Below are 22,716 nucleotides of genomic sequence, written 5' to 3'. Positions count from 1 at the left end.
CGCGGTGGTCGGGTCTTTACAATTAGTGAAAGGAGAACTCGGGGAGAGAACATTTCGACACATTGACTACAAAATGTATACGGGCGTCGTTCTCCCGGAGGGAGAGAACCGCTTGCCTTCATTTCGCCTCTCGACCGCGCCACGGTTCGAGCTAAGCTTCCGCACCGCCGCTCGCCTTTCATATCGACTTTTACCAGTCGTAAAACCATATCGCTCGAAACGTTCGGTCCGGCGCATTACGCTCGACAAAAAGACAATCTTTAGCATGTTGCGCTTACCCACCATTTTAAACGGCGTCTCGCGCCGCGCTGAAACTGCGATTTAAAATTTGCAAGGGAGAAATGTCTTTAATTTTTGTTTTTAATTTTTAAACTGTTACACATTAACATGTATGATTATCCGTATGTTTTACGATTCAAGTTTTAAATGCAAATTTCAAGTTGTTACCATTAAGTGTACGTACATATTTGTACGTACGCAGTTATGTGATATTTTTAAATGATTATTTCTCTCTCATAATTATATATGTTGGAATAAATAAATCCTTATCCAACTAATTCAAAAATACAATTTAAAAAACAAGATTTTTTTTTAAGTGCGCTGTTGTATTAACATTTTTTAAATATACCCCCAAATCTTTAAAATGGATATAATTTCCACCCAGAGCGCTTTCATAAGCAGCGATGTCTCGACAAATCGCGCTCATTGCGTTCGATGATTGTCTTGACTCAATCGTTAGCGAATGTCAGCGAATGACGTTAAGAGCTCATTGATGCCTCGTTGAAGAGAATGTCATATGACTTTAGAGACAACTAGTCGTTACTCTTCAGTACTACCAAAGTATTGATACTGATATTATACACTTTTTGCTACACGTTTTTTTTTTTAATATTGTACTATTCATGTTGAACTGGAAAATATAAAATATTTTTGAACATTTCGATTTTAAAGTATTCTTTATATTATTTTATATATTAATATAATATAAACTGATACTAAAGTTTTCAAGGTGCTGATTTTGCTTTATAACTTTGAACTTTTTCGATAATATTAATATCAATATGTTCCATGCTATTTTGTTTTTTATATCTTTTTTCTTTATGTTGTAACTCTCTCTCTCTCTCTCTCTCTATATATATATATATATATATATATATATATATATAAATTTAAAGAAGTTTAATGTGACGTACAGAACTTTGTATTTGTTTCCTGCACTGAAGACTCGAGTTCAAATCCGATGAAGAACATTGGTTTATTTTATTCGACTATCACATACACGCATACACACGCACACGTGTATGTGTGTGTGTGTGTGTGTGTGTGTGTGTGTGTGTGTGTGTGTGTGTGTGTGTGTGTGTGTGTGTGTGTGTGTGTGCGTGCGTGCGTGCGTGCGTGCGTGCGTGTGTGTGTGTGTGTGTGTGTGTGTGTGTGTGTGTGTATGTGGCGATCAAATAAAATGAATCGATGTTTTTGATCGGATTTGAACTCGGGTCTTCAGCGTAGAAAACAAATACACAATTCTCGGCGCCACATTAAACTTCTTTGAACGACTCGCGTGGCATCATGTTCTTTAAAAAAAAATAGGCCACAAAAGTCGTCAGTGTAAACAAAAATGATACATCGATAATCATATCAAAGCTTCTCATATAAACTCGTTATCACCAAGCGATTGATCAACACCAAAATCCCAGAAAGTTTCTGTATCGATCTTCGATAATGTTTTATCGCTGGCGAACAAACAAAGATAGGAATGATGCCTTGTACGCGCACAGAATCGATACGCACACATTTTTTTGAGTTTTTTTTCCGCTAATTAGAAAAGGATTAAACGCTCATTGCTTATGCGCACCGATCTAATCCGCATTAATCTTATCCTTGATCGCAAAGCAAGCGAATAAAGTGCTTACTATTATAATTCATCGCTAGCGGCACAAATGACAAGCTCCTGTTCAGAAAAAAAAGTGTTTATCAATTGCACATTGCAGGAAAAAAATTCTACCGAGAAAAAGATACATGTATATTGTAAATCGTGAAAGGAAAGGTTACATAAAACTCTCGCGGTCACCATCTAATCCTCAATGCGTAAAAGTCGCGTTACGAAACATTTTTTTTTATCCTTTGATATTTTCTATCTAGATATATTACGATGATAAGTTTGAACCTTTGCATAAACGCTGCGAAACTTTTCCGTTATTGCCATATCCACTTTGACCCTGTTTAAAAATCCATTTTGAGTATTAGATAACGCGCGCGTATCTCGATAACGAGCGAATGGTGAAACCGTGCGGAGTATACTTTGAAAAAAATAAAACCCTTTTTCGTTATTACATCATTCTCCAGACTTTTTTCTTCTAATTATTAAAAGGCAAATTAAAAGATGTAAAGATTAACTTAATATGAATTTTTGCACAACTTAGGTTCAGCCGTTTAATATTACAGTTAATGGAAAAAAATGAAATTTTATTAATTTTACATGCAAGAACCATTTCCGTTTGATAAAAAAAGCATCACATTATATTCGTCAAATGTACAAATGTCTATTATTAAATATCTCTATACAGAACGTCTAGACGTCTATCTATATCACACTAGGAACGCTCGTTATGCTAGACATGACTAAATATCTCATCTGTTACGAGATCGTTATGCGATCGTCTGTCGTCATTCGCGCGACTATATCGACGGCCATAGAGGAGCGCGATCCGCGTGACGCGGACGCTGCGTTTCCTCGTTGCGCTCTTCAGCAACTCGCCGCAGCTGCATTGCTGCCAAAATTGGAAACGTGTCTGCCCGCGCGAAGCCCTCTTGTCTCTCTTGTCTGGTCTCGCGAAAGGCTCGTGGGACGCGCAACGGATTCTCGTCCTTTTCGTTCGGTCCAGCGAGACCAGAAGAGTTGGGGATCGGTCTACTCGTCCGCCGCCGCGCCGCCGTTCTCCGGACAAAGAGGACAAAGGCCCAGTTCTGGGCGCGCCTCCGCGCGCGATCATCTCGAGAGGAGCCAACCGCCGCGTGCGAGACGCGCGAAATGATGTATACGTGCACGCGTGGAGAGAGAGAGCGTGTGCGCGTATATGTATTCTTCGTGTCTTACGCGCGTATGCGTCCCTGCCTCCGTCCATGAAATACTTTCACTGGTTTCACGGCCAGCAGACACGTTTACACGATGCTAATAATACACTTCACGGTGCCGCGGTACCATTTACTTCGCTGCCTCGCGGTCGTGCGGATCGAGCAAGAAAGATACAGGGAGAAAGACAGACCAGAGGGAGAGACCGAGAGAAGGAACGATCCGAGATAGTCCTTCGTCCTGCCTTCGGCTCTCGCAATTGTATTGTTGACGATCGGTCGACGAACTTTGCAAAACGTCATCGATCGCGTTGATTACAGCCTTGACGGAGTTTTGACAGCTGGAGTATCAAAAGTTCATTTTTATTCGGCTATTCGCGATCAAGGACGTAGCTTAACATAAATCAGGTCGATCACGTCGCATATCTCGACATCTTTCTTGACTAAGAAAAAAAAAAAAATTGCAAAGAGACACGGATTCCTTGTTTAGTTTGCAACAAGGTTGCACGCTTTCGAAAGGAAGCCGAAGATTTTTCTTTCGCAACTGTCCTTGACCTTTATCTCGGGAGGATATCTCAGCGGAATTCCACAGAATTCCCGATTGAGATGTCGGTGCACTGCTCCGTTTCTCCGTCTTTCTCCCGACCGCGGAGTAATTGGCGCATGCAACCAGGAAGAGGAGGGTGTCCACTATTGTTGTCTCACCGGCAGGATGTGTCGACGACACGTTTTCTGCCGCGCATCCGCCGGAAGAAGCTCCTCTTCGTCTTCGATAAGTTATTCGTCTCCACCGTACGTATAATTCTCGCAGACGAATGTTTAATTGTCGATGCGAAAATGACCCCTTGTGCGCTTTTGAATAACGCGCGAATTTACGCAGCGGCTCGAAAGCATGTTCCGCGTACATCCCTGCGTGATTTAAAGCGTAGCAAATGTGTTAAATTTAGGTTACTCCATTAAACCAGAATTTGCTAACCAGCATAGCGTGGTTAGCGTTAGAGAAATATTAACTTGTACTTGCGAAACTTTTCTTGTACATTGTACTGCGATCTTAGATATATCCAGCGATTACATTTGAATGTGTGAAGCAAGTAGCAACTATTTTCAGCATAGAACTGTGTTGTGAACATTTGAACGCAGAAGTTGTTACAATTAAAAAGTCGAGCGCATTTCGCCCGATATTACTGGTATTCGCCGCAACTCGGGGCGATTCGAACTTCCGTACGATTTGAAGCTTCGCGTGGAGAGTCGTGGTGAGTTTTTGTAACTGACGTTTGAACAAGACTGCCGTTTAAAGTTCGCAAGTTGCCACGACGTTGCTTCTCACGGCGCGTTGCAACGTCGAAAGTCGATTAAAGGATGCGCTCGAGAAGGAGAGCATCTCTTCGCCGTTTCACCCGCAATTTCGAAATCCGCGCAATGCGCGACCCCGAGGGGGGAAATCTCCGACAGTTCGGCTGTACAAAGAGCTTCTTTGTTCGTCGCCAGTGACGGAAAGGATTCTCAGGTGAAGTGTTCGCGAAACGCGCGCGCTCTCTCAAGGATTTCTTAAAATCGAAATTCTCGTCACACTAACCACGCGCACAAGGAGGCTTTATTCGTCGCTCGGTACTGTGTGTTTGAACGATTACGTGACGCGTAATCTCTTGCACAAGATGCCTGAGAAACTATCGCCATCGCTTTATTCTGTCTCTTTTTTTATCTTCTCTTTTTTCCAGAGAATCATTCGCTTTATATTAGATTTTACAAACCGTGAAATTACAAACGCTGTCATTGAAACTTAAAAAATAAATGTGCATCCATATTGAAAGGCGACGATTGTTCATAATTCAGGATTTAATTTATACTAATTTTGGCCGAAAATTACATGTATCTTTATAATAAAATAAGACCTCGGTAAAAAAAGCAAAGTTTATAAATAATTCATAAATAGGACTGTTGCAATCGTCAGGCAAAGATCAGACCAATGTTATTTTGTGAAGTTGAAATGTTCCAGCGGCATCCTCTGTGGAATCTCACTTGGTGAATTGGCAAGGTGCCTGCTCGATGAATAGCGAGATTCAGGCACGAGGTTGAGATCCATTGCAACATCATTTTTCTCGTGAATAATAAAGAAGTAGTTTGATGTGCTTAATCAAGCAGAATTGAAATTGTTTATTGCAAGAATTAACACTGTTTGTTGCATAATCAATCTGAGCAATCAATCTCAGAAAAAGGATTTTACTTTCGGAAATGACCCGAACAAGTCGCCGACTCGATTGATTCCAATTTCCGTCGGACTATCTCAATTTGTCATGGTAACATTGGCAGACTGTCTTTGATTGTGATTCGCAAGTCATTATGTCATGTGAATCGAAGCACTAGATTCAGTACGGCTCCTATTGATCGTAAGAATAATGTCAAAATGTCGCATATTGATGATGCCGTTTATATTCGTCTAAAAAACATTTATTTCGATTAAATGCGTACAAAATAAATTTTATTGATTTAGCGTCACATTCCAGAATATGTACGATAAAATTGCGAACAAAGGAGTATTCACGGAAAAAAGAACTCACGGTATTCCCAAACGATTATCTTTCCCAAGGCTATATTCATATCTACCGGCCATCTATCTAAGCCAGGATCCGTCATCAATGTTGTTGACTTCTGTAATCGTACACAGACACTTTATGATGATCCATCAACACTCGATGTTAATGAATATACATCCGTGATAGATCAATTCGACAGAGTTATCAAAAAGATAAAAATAAATTTTTTTTTATAAACGCGTGAGCATAAAGTCATAGTTTTTACTAATTTTTACATTTGCAAAATAGCTTTCCTGTTACTCGTTCGAATATAACATATTAAATGTGTATATCGATATAATATAGCTACAATCCTTTATCTTTTATACATAATTATATATAATAAGTCATGCAGTGATATATAATTAATGATGTGCAAATTAGGTTACTACATATGACATATTTGAGACACAATAATAAAGCGTAATGAAAATGACATTCACATCGTGGGTCACTTGACGTCAGTGGTCATAAAAATACGTTCTTTTGATATCGTTAATATGTCATCATGTTTGCCAAGTACAGTAGCTGCTGTGTAATAATAATTAAGCATAAACTGCGTCCAGTTGTACTTGATTAACATGCGATGGTGCTATCTGAGCCAGACAATTCCGTGTCCCTTTATACGTCCCTGGCGAGCGCGATGCAACAGCAAGTAATCTTGCGCGAACACTCCGTCGTAGTTTCGTCTTGTCCGTCTCGGCTGGTGGATTTCTCAAAATATCCGCTCTACTCCCTCTCGGTCTCGCCGGCGCGAATATATCAGCCCGCTCTGCTCGCGAGCGGGCAAGCGCGCTCGTGATTTCACGCCGATGGATGTGCTAACGAGCTTTGAGATACTCACCGACACGTGCTCAGCGGTTTGCTCATTAAATTAGGTAACAATGAGTGGACGAGTATGTCCGCCGCCTCTGCACTTGTATGTGCCCCACGAGTTTCTTTCGTTCCCTTTCTCTTTCTCTCTTCCCATCTTCTCGCTTTATCCATCTCCCTCCTATCCTCCCACCTCATATCGTATGGTGGGGTGCCAAGGATATGTGTGCAAGCCAAGGCGCACCAACGGTGGGGTCGGGTACCAGACAAGGTCACGGCTACCAAGCCGCTGGTTTCTCTTTCTTTCTCTCTTCCCCATGTTCTTCCTCGCCATTTATATTCTTTCTCTCTTCCTTCTCTCGCTTATCTCTCCCCATCCTTTATAACTATCCTATCTTTCTCTTTTTCCTTTCCTCCACATCTCCTCGAACTCCTTCCCTCCCTCTCTCTCTCTCTTTCTCTCTCTCTCTTTCTTTCCTCTTTCCAACGTGGCAGCCATCTTGGAGAATGTGTAGCGTCATCGAACGCACCATCCAGAATAACAATAAATTATCTTCTCCGCTACCTCTCACCTTCCACCTCTTCCCGCCAAGTTCTTCGTCTTGCAATCTACATGGTCTCGGATCGATGCTTCGCGTCACATTGCGCGAGGAAATGAAGGATTTCCACTGCGAACGGCACGAGGAGTCACTCTTCCGTCCGTTTCTCCATTCCGCGATTTTCTCTCGTCCCCTCTCTGCCATCTTATCTGTTCGGCCGTATCTCGCAATGTCTCAATCCGAGAGCGCACGTACGCCAGCTGCTTCTAAATTGATCAGAAGGAAATATGACGTGGTGTAAAAAATAATATAAATAATAATCATACATTCAAAACCAGAAATGCTGCTTAAAACGGATCTTAGCTCAATTAATAATTTCCTAGATGATTTTATACACCTTTTTCGAGTTTCCTGAATTGCGTTTGAAACGCAGGCTCTTGGGTAGAAAACTATCGTAATATTATGAAATTAAATTGCTAATCAATTTAATAATCTTGATTGCTGCTAACACTTATTTATGCAATGCCCTGCCTCTCCCATTTCGAAAATTGTAAGAATTTATTACGAAGAATATTATCTCAGCCAGGGTTTCAACCTAGATCTCCCTGCACTTCTTCCTACATATGGGTCTCTTAATATGACTAATAATATAAATTTAATAAAGAAGTTTTTTCAAGTTACATGAATCACACACCTGATTTTTTTTTTTTTTTTTTTTTTTTTTTTTTAAGATATATTCTATCCAAGATCATCATAAGATACTGAATCCAAGATAAGTCCAAGAATCCAAAGTGATGCGTAAGATATTACATTTATCATTTTTGTGACAACTATCAATGCCACGAAAAATTGTGTTAAAGTTGCTTTGTGACAAAACAGTATTTGAAGAGGAAACATTCGTCTGGAAGAAGGGTAAAATCCCCCGAGACAAGCCTTGGAAATGGCAGAGATCTTTTGTTCTATCACTTGTTATCGACTTGCTATCTTGAAGCATGAGCCCTTCTCGGTTACCAGAGTCTCAGATTATCTCGATCTTCCTCTATCATCCACCATATCATTCGCCTTAGCAACCAAGGCGTGGGTTAATTCAGAGTACAACGTCCGAAACTGCTGCACGACATGTGTGGTTTGGTTGACAAAATAATTTGATAAAAATTTAAATAATATTGTGACCTATTTTAAACAGTTATTGTACAATTGTTTTATATGTTTTCTATATAATATTATATAGAAATAATATTTTTATTGGTTGGATATTTTTGTAATTTTAACTAATTTTTAATTAATGAAATACAAAAATGAAAAATCACGAATAAGTCGATAAAAGCCATGATTCATGTTCACTCATTAACAGCTGTCCAAGTGGTACATGATACTTGAAAATGAGAAACAATTTAGTATAGTCTTCATCAGAATTTTTTGTATATCTCGATTTGCTCCTTTTTCGAAGTATCCCAAAGTGCTCGTTTTACTGGCAAAGGACAACAGGGAACCTTAATCCGGGAGGGCAGAGACGGAAAACAATGGTGATTGTCTCGAAACGTTTACAGCCTAATTATGTGAACACGGGACCTGAGCTCGGTGGAGTAACAATGCTATAACTCGTAACAATGTACGATTGTTCATTGTCTGCCCGTGCCTCACCGCTTTTCTTCGCGTTCGAACACACGCAGGTTCGTAACCCTGTGCACGTAGGACCCTTCGCCCTTCGACGCAAGAAATTAGGCTGCCGAAGACGGTAAATATTTGACGGGGAGCGTCTTTCACCTATCCTATTGCCGCCCTGTCAACGGCGACGATTCGGCTCCTTTGAGAGTGCATGCAAATTACAAGTTAAATTTGAGTTATACCAAGGAACTTTCTTCTAATCAGCAGGTATTTATCTGCTGTAGGCAGCATTACCCATGTAGTTAAAAGATAAATTATATGGCGTTCGCGACAATCAATGCGAAGGCTATAAATTAATAATAAATTATTTTCTAACTATCTACGTACAGATAATGTATAATTCATATAGACGGCAATCGCAATTTCTCCTTCCAGTTTTCCAAGTGATTTTCTTTCTTGTGAAAGTAATACTTAATTTTTAACTATATTTTTAATATATTTTTATAAACGTTCTATCTTTATTATTAAACTCGTTATTATCCTAATTAAATGGCAGCACCATATAAGCATTCTCACAGCTGATTTATTTTTGGATTTTAACTTGGCAACAAGAGTTAACCATGTATAATGAGAGAAAAATGACGAGTACATGAACGAACGTCACATATTATTTTATAACAATTAGATTTCCTTTATATTAATCGATTATGCACCTGTATTGTTATATACTTGGTCATTCTTAAAAATCATATGATAAAAATATCTCTCAAATTTTAATTGTTTGCTGAAATTGCTCTTTACCTCTTATATCCGAATTTCTTATCGTGTAGTCGAAATATTCTTTTCGGTGTTCACAATTATTTTAATCTTGATCATGTAGGAAGAATTATGACGCCCGCGTCAAATTAATAGCGTTATATCGAAATTTTTGGCTCGATATGAGACGATATAATTGGCCCGTTTGAGTATTCCACGAAGCCGATTGGCGGCCTCGAACTTTTCATAGGTTGCTCGTGACTTGTCCCTTGCTCCCTCTCCCTCTCTCTCTCTCTTTCCCTCTCTTCATATCTCTCTCGCTCTGTCTCTCTTCCTCTCTTTCGCTGCAGTGCCAAACCTCTTTGTCAGTCTCGCAACATCCGGCCTGTCTTCCAAGGCCACGCAAGATCACACACAGAAATCGGGTCGTTGAACCGTCCGCGATGCGCATTGCGCTGTAATAAAGCGAAAGGCGCCAGCCGGGAGATAAACGCACATGCTTGATACGCTGCAACTGTCATCGTCATCCTCATCGTCGCCGTGGTCGTCATTCGATAAGAAACGATAAGACAACGAATTCTCTAGGCTGGATATCTCCCTCAACGAAGTTGCTCCCTCTGGGAGACTTTCTCTCCCGAGTAACAACACTTGTTACGGACTTGCATTCTCTTCCAGGCAATAAGAGAATGAGAGAATAGTTATCTGTGCAAATTTACAATTTACCGGAGTAAAAATGTTTCTGTAAATATTGTACATTCATTTATCGTAGTCAGCACTTTAAAGCTTGATCTATTTGAATAGCTTGCGTGATGGTTTATTCCAGACTTCGCGCCAAGGTGCGTCGCGCATTGACGCAAACAGCTCTAGTTAAATTACATAAGAAAATCGTAGCTCTATCTCTCGTCGCGCCATATCCCATGTAGCGGCGTTGCGCCTTTATACACACACAGATTCTCTAATTAGATGAAATTTATAAATTTTTTTTATTTTTCCTGTGGATAAAATCTATCAATATTTTAAAATGTCGATAAATATTGTCAACCAAATAATAACCTATTATATTTCTCATTGGAGAAATTTTCAGAAATATCTTGTAGTAATTTCCTTGATGTTTTCGTGATATTGATTTTTATATTTATATTTATTTTTTTAAACTCTTACAAAAAAGAGGGGAAGTCTAGTAAACTTGGACTTCGCCTCCTACAGTTTTTTCCCCCCTTTTCAGTTAAAAATTTTTTTCTTCAAGTTTACAAATACTAAGTCTTTCTATTTTTATTTTCTTCTCATCTTACTTTTATTCGTTTTTGTTGCATCGCCACAGATAAGAAATAAAATTGTAAAATTAAGCCTCAGTTTACCATGACGAGGATTTTCTTATTCCGTTTGAAAAGTACCGAAGCCACGTCGCACAATACATTTTTGCACTTTCTCGGGAGTATCGTCCTCCAAGGACGTCATCTCGAGGAACCAGTCCTGCGGCGAAAAACCGAGATATTCGTCGCGGTGTACGTTGCGCGTGCGCGCTCGCAAGAAAAATGCATGCGTGCGTGCGGAGGGAAGCTGCGGAACGTGGATTCCGCTCCTGCCTTTCGTTTTTCCTTCGGAGCTGCGACCAGACCTTGAGGAAATCTTCTCGCCATCGCGTTCTCGATTTCGTCATTGAGTTCGCCGTCGGTTTCTTGGCGCAAGTCGCGCGCGATCGCTTATTCGCGGCACGGTCGAAGGAAAAGGCTCGGAAGCGCGCTTCCACTCGCCGGCGCGATGCGCGGCATAGCGCCTGATCTAGACCTTGACGATGAACAAAGCAAAGAACCGGGAGTCCACCGGCTTAGCTCGAGCGCATTCGAGAACGAGTATGCACCGCGTCTAATGCATTTTGCTGATGTTGCGGGAGGTCCCTTTTTAAATCTTATACCAAGACATACATACTTATTTATCGAAGTCGTGAGAATTGTAGTTGACTAATGTCTATTTCCATCAATACAGATTAACTTTGATATCAACTTTAACTTACTCTTTATCTTATTATAATGTTTAGATCTAGAAAAGGATAAAGAGTAATTAAACCTAGATCAAAGTTAATTTACATTGGTGAAAATGGATGTAAGTCTTTTTCCGAACAGTTACTAACATCCCAGCGAACATTGATGACGATTTGTTGAGTTTTTTGTCATTAATTACATCGTTAATAACCAAGACATAACATTAATGAAAAATAATATCGAAATATCATATATCGATGACATCGTTTAATTTAAATTCGTCTGAAATTATTTTCGATTAAATATATATATACGTTACAAGTAAAATAAATTTTATTCATTAGCATCACATTTCAGAATTACTCGACAAAATTATAAACAAAAAAAGTATTCAGAAGAAAGATTTTACAGCGTTTTCAAGTCATCCTTCTCAAACTATTCTCATGGGTATGGGCGGACACCCATACAAGCTAGTGTCCTTAGAATACAGTATCTGAACAATTTGTAGACGACTTTTCATTGGTTGACGTTCTTAAGCCCTTCAAAATGGCGGTACCAATCAAAGTATAGAGGGGAACGAATATACATTCGAAGATTGATACACTCATGCATATGTATTTCCTCATATATATTTATACGCCATTTTAAAAGGCATAAAAACCTAAATCTACGGCTTTGGTTCAAACACTTTATTTTAGGAACACTAATTCAAGCCAGGATCATTATTAACGTTGCTTGACTTCTGTGTAGTACGTATTTGTGATAAATCAATTCAATAGTTATCAAAAAAACAAATTTATTTTCTTCATGAATGTGATTACAAAGTTACAGTTTTTACTGATTTTAATATGTGTGAAATATCATTTGAAATAACATGAGTGTTTTTTTGTTTAAATTTAACATATTAATTGTACATATTGATAAAATATAGTTAGAGTTCTCCACCTTTTATATATAACGAGCTGTGTAATGATATAATTTATGTTGTGCAAAGTACATTATATTTGATATATTTAAGACATACGCTGGGAAAAAAATTTATTGAAAAACTAAAATATTTAATCCGATACATTCAACTAAATATTAAGTTGATTTAGTTAATTTTTGTTTAAAAAATGTACGAATAAACTGTATTTTTTTGCAAATAAATAATTGTTCAATCAACTGAATGTACTAATTTAATTGAACGTACTAATTATTTTAATTTTTTAATAATTTTTTTAGCAATGTATAGACGTAATAATGGAGCGCAATTAAGACGATATTAGAATCAAAAAAAGTCGTATTGATTTCAAATAAAAATTAATAATAAAAAATAATTTCAACACAAGTAATATTTGTCTTTGATAAAAAATGATATGAAAATGAAAAAATTAAACACACGAATTATATTGAAATTTATTTCACTGACAATATTGTATGTACCATCGAGAAATTAACATTACGTGATTTAATGGGACATTATTATTACCTTTACGTCACCAAATTGTTGAAACATTTTAATTAATAACCATTTTGCGTGCATGACACAAGAGATAAAAACAAATGGAACGATACGAAGCTTGATACATGCGTAATTTAATTGTGAAATTGGCGCACAAAAGCCCCCCTTTTACGCATGAATTTCGTTCGGAATGATTGGCGCTTTTGTTTCTGAGAATTAATTGAGCGCCTTTGTGCGTAAATGACTTTACAAGAGGGGGCCGGCCGCCATAAGAAATGCATCTCATGCGGAATGAAGCCGTAACACTTCTAACCATCCTGAGACACGGTGTGTTACTTGGCGCGTGCATGCAGACGTCGTGAAATATCTTCTTCTAGCGAGTGTCGTTTATCTTCATACAACGCCTGTCGTTTATCTGCAACACGAGCCCGTCAGCACCAACGCGCATGCAACGGTATATGCACCTTGTATGCTACTTTACAACGAGAGTGCGACTAGATATTATCTCTAAATCACAGCGAGTTACCTCACCCTGAAGTTTTGACTGAGGCTCGCGCGTCCCTGTTTACATAAATCAGCACGTCCACGTGTAATTTTAGCGAGGTTATTAAATCCCTGACCGAGCCGTTATACCAGACTCAACAAACTTTACATTTCATCCCGCTGGCTGTATTTATGCAGATCGTGCAACAAATATGCATTAAGCGGCCGACTACAGGAATTTTCTAACATCTCTGGAATAGCAATCTTCATTATATCCTTCTAAGCGTGACTGCACGCTCACAAGGCGAGTAATCCCTGAAAATTTATACGAGCTTCATTGACTCTCTTCAATTTTTACTCTTCGGAAGCACTTTCTCACACGTAACTGGCAGAAGGCTCGTGTACGCGCGACGTAAAATGACGTTTTACTAATGATACGTACACGATAAAATAAATAAGCTATAACGATTGTATCATTTGTCATTTCTGTCTGTAAGTGCGACACTCGAATAAGCGTGTAAACGAGACTCGTCTGACCCGCGTAACCCATCTTAAACGCGCCTTTAAGACCGATGCGCTGATATAATCAACTTCGAGGAACTGCGGAAGCGGCGATAAAACAGAGCGTATCATGGACCCTGTGTTGCTCATTGAAAAATTTCATTGAAGAGAAGGGACGTACAAACGCATGAATAATGTAACGCGATAAATTAACATGAATCATATATATAAATACTTGCTTATATAATAATAAAAATGTACGAGACGTGAAAAACAGATTTCTTGCAACAACGCAGAATTAAGTATATCCTTATTACATTTTTTTTTTTAAACCAAAAACATGTCTTAAAAACTATAACGACCATTAACAATTAATTAAAGCGACATCACACCGAAGATTGCTGGGCATGCTAACGACAGTTAAAAACGACACAAGATGCAGACCCGAACAACCCAACTCGAAACGCGTTGTCAGGCGATTTCGATGACCTCACCGCGTCGAGAGTCAAGCCGAGAGGAGCCACCAACGGCCACCCCGATATTTGACTTCGATCAAACCGAGAACTGCCCATCATGTTGGAATTCAGGGACGGGGCGTGGCCCCTCTAATAACCGAGCAAATCGTAGGACTCCGCTCGTCGCCGAGACGAAAAAATCGTTGGCGATGACGATTTGATCGTCGCGTCGCGCCGGATCGATTTTGAGAGACTTATGAAATCGTTATCGCGCGAATCTTCGAAACAGTCGAACGCAAGCATCGCGTAAAACATTGTTATACTGTGACCTGTGGCCTTTTACGTTGTATTTTTCCTTCGCAAAAATTAAATGAAAGCCTTTTAGTAAAATATATTTAGGCTGATGTTTGCAGTCGTAAATAATTTTCAATCTTTGATCGAAAGAAAGAAAAGGAATGAATAAATCCCTAATTAATTACGTTTCCAATTAAAGATTGAAGATTATTTACGACTATGAATACCGGCTCTAAATTAAAAAGTGGCCAACAACGACCATAGGAAATTACTTAGTACTCAAATAATAATTTCCTGGGTGATTTTAAATATATTTTCTAGTTCCCTCAACTCGAAAATTTGTAAAGAATTTTTTATTGTATATCTTGATGAGTAACTTCTAAATTGAAAAAAAGCTATTAAAATAACAATTAACGATTTTATAAAAAATAAAAAAAAACAAATGTAATAAAATAATTGGTCGCGAGGCGAGCTACACGCAAGACAGGAAAATTTTCAAATTTCGTTATTCTTTTGTTAAATGTAGTTGATATTTCATCAACCTCGTACGCATTGAAACATTACCCTACGCACGGAACACCAGCGACATTTCGCGGCGTTGAACAATCGTCCGCGGTGCCTCTGCGCTTTCTTCTGCCTCTCAATGGCGTCACATCGAGACGAGTAGTCCCGCATGATCGAGGCGCGTTTCGTTAGGCGTGCCGGGAAAATTATTGTTCGTCTCAGTGACCCGCTTCACACTGGCCGAAATAAAAGGCAGCAACCGGCTTGATTATAATATATACGACTTCGCAGCCGCATTGTTTCTCATAGTGGACCGCCGGGGTCCGCGGCACTCCGCCGGGCGAGACGTGCAAAAAGGCGCGGCGCGAAAACGACAGGGTAAAAGAGGCCCATATATGCACGACAAAAGACTCCATTTTGTCGAGAAACTGTAGTCCAACGCAAACGCTTCTATCGAACCTTTATCGTCGCAGCTGGCGAACAGGTGCTGGCAGCGGACTAAGTCGTCAGCTGTGCCACACTAAGCCGACGACTGCTAAGTGTAAATGGCCGTTATTAGCTGCCGGTTGCGCCACGAACTTTCAATCGAACGGAACCGGCAATATCTAATACTTTTGTCATGTAAATCGGGATTCTCGCACGACGGCGGGGAAAAGCGAATATTTCGCATAAGTCTGGATGGGTTAGTCTTGAAAGACTTCTTTGTCTTACGGGAAAGAGGAAACGTTTAGAAAATATAATACATCTATTTTATACATGCACGATGTGATTTTGAAGTTATTTTTTAATTATATTTTAAATAAGCGACAAACTTTTCTCTCTCTCTCTCTCTCTCTCTATCTATCTCTATCTATCTATCTGTCTCTATCTATTTATCTATCTATCTGTCAGTTTGCCCCAAAGATAAAATAATTTTCAAGTTGACTCTGCAAAGTCGGCGACTTGTTTCAGCGCTGTCGCTCGCAAGCAACTGCGATGCATTACGCATCGTTTCAGTATCATTGAACGCAATTGACATCTACATCGTTAGAGTTTATTAGTACCGGTTGGCAACTGGTTTGTCGATGGCTGGCGGTGCCGTGCGTGATGAACCGGCCGGCCGCGCGATTTACGGTGATCCACGGTGATGTTTGGTCGATCCATCCTACCGTTTCCCGGCGCGCTTTCCGTGCACGAGAATCGTCCGTATTCGCCGGGAAAGAAAAAGTAATTCGCCCCGAGGAGTAGCTCGGTCGGTCGTTGAAAAATTTCTATTACAGACACGACGCCGCGCGAGTCGTCGATATAATCGTCGAAATATCCCGTCCCTTCGAGCACAACGCCGTAATCACGTAAAGATTAAGCCGAGCCACGCAACGGTGATTACACCTACAGCGTATACGCGAGCGTGCGATTATGATTACTCTAAATTCATGCTCCCCGAGTGCCGACGCGTTTCCGGATATGTTTATTAATAAATGGCAGGTCGCTATCCGCCGCGCCGGAGCGTATTCGGGACAGCTTAATGATAATAGTCGCTAAATGTCTTCACGGAGTAGTTTGCAGTGAAATTCCTTGCGAATGCTAGTTTGCGTTCGCACATCACGCAAGATTTCAATGTTTTTATCTTTCCTCTCGGCAGAAAAGTATCAGAGTTACAGGATCGCGCTACTATTCAATTCCGTTGTACAAAATTATAATACTTTTGTGTAAATTCGGGGTATGAAAGTGGAAGAATTATTATAATAGGAACCAGATCGTGCATTAATATTTATGAACAACAAATGATTTTCTGAAATGAATATTAATTAACAAATTAATCGCTGTAAGCGTGCTCGCGGACCATTACAAATCACTGTTGTACGCGTGAAAATATGAATTCCACGATGCGCGACGTTAAACTAAACGTTGCATGAAACGAAATACCCATTGACGTACACGCTAAATATTTACGCAACCGCGACGGAACGAGCGCGCGAGAATTTGTAAATTAACAATTAACGCGACATCTCCGTCATCACACGCCGGCAGCAAATATTTATTCGCCATACAGACGTGCACGTTTGCAGAACCTTACAACAGTTGCAGCTATTAGAGGGGATGCATCTTTATTTACGGACACATTCGTGTGCGATTGTTTTGGAGAAATATTGATATTACGGACTTATAACTCCGAAAAAAAAAAAACATATTATACTACACTGTTTCCTAAAGCTTTATTATTTTAAGTTCAGAGACCGATCAACTTGATGATAACCTTGATTAATTCGAACTGTCGCTACAGTCTATGGGTGTGTCGCAGATATTTCACGATTTTTTTTTTTTTTTTTTTATCGACTGTAATATCGAGTATTGAGCGATTAAAAAATTAAGAAACGTGATACTTTGTCGCGTCCATTATGGGCTTTTAATGTTCTCACGTGAATCTACGTCTCGTACACAGGCTCGATGGTTTAATCTGACATTTTTAAGGGAGTTTTCTTGTCCTCGCATAGGAGAGATCCTCAGCGCAACTTGAAGTTTAGCCAGAATATATTTTCAATGGTCTATTTTGCAAAAGGAGTTCGTGATAGCGCCCGTCGGTCATGAGAACTCGCGTGGTGCGAGGGTCTGAAGGGCAGGGCAGGGGTGGATTTGGAGGTTGGTCCCGTGTCGAGGTGGGGCAAAGGTGACCCCCGCGGATCAATACCGCCGCCGGTCGAGCGCCTCCATAGCGTTCGAACCGTCGACGTTCTCGTATTTCGTCTCGAAATCAAATGCCGTTTGGTCCAGACCGGTTCGTGGAGGCTATTTTCAAACGAATCTATCGAGCGCGGCTTAATCTTTTCGTACATACCGAGTATATCTGTTAAAAGAACCAACTTGAATTTTTTACACGAGCTCTCAGACGGTTTAGAAATTTTTTAGGAATTTTCTAACTGCGGATGAGGCAATTAATAAAACTGGGCAACGATATTTTTGTACTTGCATTAGGAATTCACCTATGAAACAAAAATACGAGTTATGATTAATACCAAAGAACTTTTTGAATGATTCGTGTGTACGTGCGTGCGACATTTATCCTACATCTAATTACCAAACTCCTGGTAATTGTGAATTTAGAGCCGTATTGCCAACAGTAAAAGCCTTACAATTGAATCAATCCGACAAAAACTGAAACTCTCGTTTTCAATTATTCGCGCACGCAAATCCTGAAACTTCATTAAGATCGTTGAAATTAGAAGGCATTTCAAAGTGTTATTAATTATTGGAACAGTCCTCGTCCATGCCAACGTAACTTTCGGCGAACAGGAAAGCTGGCAAAGTAATCGTACGAGCTTTTGCTTATTGTCCCAAGTGTTTTAATTGGCCGAATCGCGGCTGCGCAAACGTGGAGGAAGTCGATTTCAATACTTTCTCCTCGTTCTACACTCAAGGCGATATCGCTCCCGCTGACGACGTCCGTCGCGGTTAAGAGAGATAAATGCCATTAATGGACTTCAAATGAAACGCCTGCTCTATAGCGGTCAGCACCGTGACGACTGCCAAGAACGGCCCGCGCGGCTCAAAGGGCATCTTACTCATTTACTTCCCGCGCAGCGGGAAATTAAATTCGCGGTTTCTCGACCGCGTTTCCTGCTCGCCGTCCACTAACACAATCGTAATGATTTATTCATTTGCCATAGCGCGATGATTAATTACGAATGTTTCACAATTATTTGGAAAGGCACGTCGAGGCCGAGATATCTCGCTTCGATCGCCGACTTTCAGGGATGCTCTCGCGTCGCCTCGACATTATCGACGTTATTGCTTGTAGAGTTTCTTTCTCGGAACTAATTTTCTCAGTTTTGCGCAAATCGTGTTGTTTTCATCAAATCAGAACGCAAGTCAGGAAAGTTAATCGAGATCGCCGCTTACCTTCGCGTTCACATTCCGGGCGAGTTCTTCCGGATAGGATGCAAGCCTAATTTACCGTTTTCAAACTTTCCGTTGAATGTACGAGGCGTATTCCTAAAGTAAAGGCCGTTTGGTCATTTGAAAAAATAAAGCGAGAAAAGGTTTTTATTGACAGTATTTAGTTTACTATATTCCTACCTTACTTTTCCACATAATCGCCATTCAGTTCTAAACACTTTTCGAAGAGGAAGTTCAGCATAATCCTCCTTCACGACAACGCGCGTCCTCACACCGCTGCCTTAGCCAAGAAGATTCAAGATTTTTGTTGGGAACACCTCTTCTTTTTGGGACCACACCTTCTTTCTTTTTGACCACCTTCGAGTCCCGACCTTGCACCCAGCGACTACTTCCTCTTCTTCCATTTGAAAAAGTGGCTTAGTGAACAATGGTTTGAAAACGACGAAGAAATCAAGACTGCCGTTGTCAACATGGTTCAATTCCCAGGCGGCAAACTTCTACGCAGAGGGGTTAAAAAAACTGGCGCAGCGTTACGAAAGGTGTTTAGAACTGAATGGCGATTATGTGAAAAACTAAGGTAGGAGTGTAGTAATTAATACTGCCAATAAAAACCTTTTCTCACGAGTTTATTTTTTTAAATGACCGAACGGCACTTGCTTTAGGAATACGCCTCGTACGAAACGAACAAACAAGTGTCAACGAAGCGCGACAGGTTTATATATGACGAAAACACAGAGATTACTTATCAAACTTGCTAATAAACAGCAATGATTAACGGAAAATTCCGTCAAACCATCTATAATAGAATATATCGTGACTGCCGTTGATACAATTATCGTTAACTACTTTCTAGCTGTCAACTGGATATAGTTTATATTGTCAGATCGCGAGAGACGATTAACCCCCAATTTGATCTTGGAGGGTTGTGTCGACACTTTGCTATTCCCCTATGCACCACGGTAATTAATATTGAAATAATTCAGATACTCGTGACTTTCAGTCACTCCCCGCGATTAATATGCGTAATACGTTTTCTATGTAATAAGAATATTTTTTTTTTTATGAATTTCCGTAGTAGATTCCTTTCCTTGGTGCTGATTATCGCGAGTGAAACTGAATCGGCCGGATTCAGGATGCCGATGTCCGGTGTCCACGAGCGGAAACCAGCGCGACGGTGAACGGATACGATGAACGATCGGGTTACGGTTAGCATACGTTACATTATGTCACAGGCTTGAGAAAAAACTCAAATCGAACTATTTCTCGTTTCTAATTATATAATAGGGGAGACCGACTTATTGGTACATTTTTTATTTCGACGTTCGATGTTTTAGACGATTATTATGATTAAACTGTACTGTAAATGTGATAGAGAGAACCTTCCTTTACATTTTCATATCAGAAATGATTCTGTATATAATATAATATACAGTTCCTTTGTAATAAGTAAAATGTGAACATGCTTTACTGTAGCGAACTTATCCCGATAGCAGGGTAAATTGGCATTTATCACAGTGTAAGTTAAATATATGACAAATTCCGTATTAAATTAATGAAAACGTAATAGAAATAAAAAAACAAAGCGCAGATATCTTCATTTTCTAAAGATTGTATTTTTTAAATAATTTTAAGATAATCGAATAACAAAATGTTATTACAGAAAAATAAAGGTAAACCATTTTCAATGTAGCTTGCTTCACTGTAAAAATATTAAGTTGAAAGTGTTTGGTAGAGATACGTTGTAATTGAATCTACCTTCACTCTATACAGTTATTTTATATTTTACTGTATTAAAATTTTAAATATTTCTAGTAGATATTAATAAATTAGGGGCAAATCACATAAAATTCTTCGTTAGACAATGCCTTACGACCACCATGATTTTCAGAATAAATTTTTTGAGAAAGTTCTCTCCGTACATTTTTTTTATTTTCGAGATGGTCTTAAATGTAACATTCTTTCTTATTTCAAACAGAATTCCTAGTCAAATTATAATCTCATTATGTTACTGACGTTCGCGCAGAAAGTTACCGCGTTCGAGTCCATACCGCCATTCTTCATTTGTTCTTCGCGCTTCTTTTCTTTTCACCAAGCAAGTGAGAAATTATCATCACGTATACGGTTAACCTTGTCTGCTCTGGCATATCGTACCACATTTTTGCCAAGAAGGTCACTGTCATATTCTTATCCGGATATTTCAACGTGTTCGTGTACCTTCGCTATGTTAATAATACCCTGTCACACTCTGAGGTAATGATTACCTACTGATGCCAGTCGCGCCAATTTCATAGAGAAATTAGTAATAGTGTATAACATTCTTCTGAATGATTGGAGATAGAGGAATTTATACTTTAAGCTGTTTATCTTGTAAGTGACATAACACTTCCCTGATAACGATATAATAAAATAAGTTTGAAAATTATAAATCATAAATTACATTGTATCTCGATTTACGTGGAGTAAACTGCGATACCGCGATCGATTTAATATTGTTGTACTTGAAAATTTTACTTATACTGCTCTTGAATTAAATAATTCAACCATTTGCATAATTGCTAGATATGTATATTTTTAATCTTTAAATATGTTAAAAAAAACGAGGAAAACATTTATATAGAAATAAATTTCAAAGAATTTAGATTAAAATGCATTGTCAACGTAATGCGATAAGATATAACATTTATCACCAGTTAAATGCGGTCATTCGTAGTATATAGACTCACTCATAGGTTATCTTCTCGTGATTAATGTTACATGTAATTCTAATAACGCAAATTTTTATGTACTTTAAAAAGACATTAAGTACAAGTGACATGGCTTCCTGTTGATTTTGGCGCTCTCTCTTTTTCCGTTTCAAATCGATTTATTTACATCACTTGCTGTACATATAGATGCATAAAATAGCCATAAATTCTGTATATCGCTGCGGATCGCGGTAATTCAAAGTTTTTAAATTTTTCCGCCTATTTGCAGAATAATAATATAAAAATATATCGTTTAAATACAAATCGAAAAATATTTAAGTAATTAGCGTTTCGGGACGTTTTTATTTTGTTTCTAAACACAGGCGGTTCTTTGCAAAAGCGCGCCCGTCTGAAAAATTCGATACCGGGCTCGTGATGGAAATGCTACTTCGCGTGTACTTCATCCGCTAGGAAGAATTAATCGGTTTCCGCGCTTACATACTATACAATCTATACATACGCCGCGGCAATCCGTTCCGCAAAGCCCTCGCAAATAGGAAAACGTGATTAATCGAGATTCGCTCGGACACGTTTTTTTTTTCTCTCCGAACCCGCAGACGAAGCGTGCACCTCGAATTACCTGATTCCAGGGGCACGCTCTCGTCGACATGATTTTCCGTGCAAAAATTTCCGACACCAAATCTCTAAGGATTTTGTCCGAAGTGGAACAGAGAGAAATCAAGCGCGAACGCAGTGATAAAGCCCTTGGATTTTCTTGCCAAAAAACTAACGTAATCTTCCTATATTACGGACAGTCCACGATAACGAACTTTCATGTGCAATTATCCTCTTATTTCGTCTGGAAGACGGAATTAAATAGAATTATATTATATACCAATTCGATATAGATATTTTACTTTCTCTTATATTATTGCAATTTGACAAAATACAATTAATAGTACGTCAAATGCCATTATTATTTCCTCTTTTTTAATTTTTATAAATCGATGTCGATCTCGATCGATCTATAATTGAACGAAACATCGCATATTCTGGCGATGCGTACTCGTAAGTATTTTACGTATCCGCTCTCGCGGGTTCGCCGACCGTGAAAATCACCCCCCGACCGAAATCACTT

The 22,716-nt window shown here is 39.2% G+C and overlaps 1 protein-coding gene across 2 annotated transcripts in view; it reads left to right on the top strand.

Moving 5' to 3' along the window:
* LOC105202115 (protein gustavus) overlaps positions 1-22,716 on the top strand; it is a 143,341-nt gene that overhangs the window by 106,071 nt on the left and 14,554 nt on the right. The window lies entirely within an intron of this gene.

The sequence above is a fragment of the Solenopsis invicta genome, chromosome 1, assembly GCF_016802725.1.
Source record: "Solenopsis invicta isolate M01_SB chromosome 1, UNIL_Sinv_3.0, whole genome shotgun sequence".
In the NCBI taxonomy this organism is placed as follows: Eukaryota; Metazoa; Arthropoda; class Insecta; order Hymenoptera; family Formicidae; genus Solenopsis; species Solenopsis invicta.
Note: the sequence above shows the minus strand (reverse complement) of the source record. Positions and strands in the feature narration are given on the sequence as shown.